We start from the raw sequence: 2,500 nt of genomic DNA, 5'->3' as shown, positions 1-2,500 counted from the left end.
GCCATAATTGTTCAGTAGTTTGTTCTCTATTTTGTTATAGTTTTAATCTTGGTTAGTAGTGATAATTACTTTTTTATTATCATTAATTCATTGGTGTGTAACTTATGATTGATTCAGTTAACTTTTACATCAATTTCTAAGAAGTTAGATAATTCATGTAATAGATGAGTATAAATTCATATTTGGAAAATTAATTTGTAGATATATACACAATGTTGGTTTCTTTCAAATTAACAAAGTTATATCCTTCGCCGAAAGGGATTATTGAAACAAATCGTTTAATGGTCTCATGAAATGAATGAATAAATAAATAAATAGACAAATGAAAAGAAAAAGAAAAAGTGTCATTATCATCATTATCACTATTTTTGTTAAAACCCTAATCATCACTATTATTATCATATTCATTATCATCATTGTCATTATTTTTATTATCATTATCATCATCATCAACATCTTCATCTCCATCACCATTTTTATCACAATTATTACTGTTACTATTATCTATTATCGACATTTTTGTCATCAATATCCTTTTTACTCTTTTCATTATCATTATTAGTAATAATAGCATCACCATCATCATCATCAATAACATCATCAATAATTATTTTCATCGTGTTTATTATGATCGTTACTGTCATACTGTTATTTTTATAACTTTCAACATTTATGCTATGATTATGAGCATCTTCAGCATTACCATCTGAATCATTGAGGATTTTATGTTTATTTTATTGTTATTATTATCAGAATTATTGCCATGTTTGCTATTAACAATATAATTATAATCATCATGGCCCTTTCCATTATCAAGATTTTAATATTACTACTAGTATCATAATCGTCACCATTATCATCAGTGCATCGTAATTATTACCATTTAACCATAATCATTATAAACAATGATAGCTGTACTTCATCGATATCATCATTATCATAAGTAGCAGTAGTAGTATCATAATCATCATTATTTTTATCATCATTAGTATTATCATCATTATTATCATTATTGTTATCATTATCATTAGTATAATTATCATTATTATCATAATCACTATCACCATGGCCTTCACATGATTAATACTCTTCTCATCTTCATTATGATTATCATTATTATTGTTACAGTTTTATCATTACTATAACTACATATCATAATTATTAGAACTATTACCATCGTCATAATTATCACCAACAAAATCGTAATCATTATAAACATAATGATATCTGCAGAAGTACTATCATCATCTTTATCATTATCATTATTAGTGGTTGATCATCGTCATCTTCACTGTCACCATAAGCACTAATTAACACTTTACATTACTACTATTCGCAAATCCCAACATATTCAGAAGCAAGAGTTACATTCCTCAAAAGATATTTGTATTTTGAAAAAAATTCTTATGGTAGAGCTTACAATGTAGTAGGGTTTACTTGTGACTAAATATAGCGTGTGACTGAAGACTTCCGGTTAAGAGATATCTTTTTATTTGTATCATTTAAGCAAATTTATTTACGTTTTTCTGAACATCTTTCTTCTATTGATATTTAAAAGAATAGCTAAATATAATAAGTTTTAAAATACTCAGTGTAGCAATAAGCATTTTTATTTTTGAATCTATTATCATCAATGTTATATTTACGCCTTTTCCTTATATTTTTTACTGTCACTGTTGCTGCAATTATTATAATTGTTTACGTTCTGGTAATTGCTGTATATCATTACATCATATTATCATGATGATGGTTATAGATATACTATTTTAATTTAATTCGTTATAATATTCTATATTATCATTATCTTGATTATTATTATCATTATGATTATAATTACTATTATTGTCAATATCAGTAGTAGTAGTAATAATAGTATCACTATCATTATTATTACTAATATATTTATCATCAGTATCATAAATATCATTTTTATCATTATCATTATCAATATCATTATTATTTATCATTATTATCAATGTTATCATTTCAATGTCTCATCATCATTGGTAGTAGTAGTAGTACCCCCATACTATTGTTACTATTACTGTTACTGTCATAATTAGTAGTATTAGTATTCTTGCTTTTATTAAAAGTATTATCATTGTTACCATTATTACAATTACTGTTGTTATTATCATTATAATTATCAATATCATTGTTATCATCATCATTGTTGTTGCTTTTTGCTAGTTATAATTATTCTCATTGTGGTTGTTGTTATCATTATCATTATTAGTATTATCATTGTCATCATTAGCACTATTATCAGTCTTATCATCACAATTACTATTATCATTATCAATATTGTTATTACTATTATTATCATTATCATTATTATCATTGTTATTATCATTATTATTATCATTATTACTATCTTTATCAATATAATTGTTCATATAATTTTATTATATTATTATTGCCCTTATATCTATAAAGATGATTATCATCATCATCACTATTATTTTTATTGTCATTATTGCTATTATCATTATTACCGTTA

This window comes from Penaeus vannamei, chromosome 15, assembly GCF_042767895.1.
Source record: "Penaeus vannamei isolate JL-2024 chromosome 15, ASM4276789v1, whole genome shotgun sequence".
NCBI classification, from domain to species: Eukaryota; Metazoa; Arthropoda; class Malacostraca; order Decapoda; family Penaeidae; genus Penaeus; species Penaeus vannamei.
Note: the sequence above shows the minus strand (reverse complement) of the source record.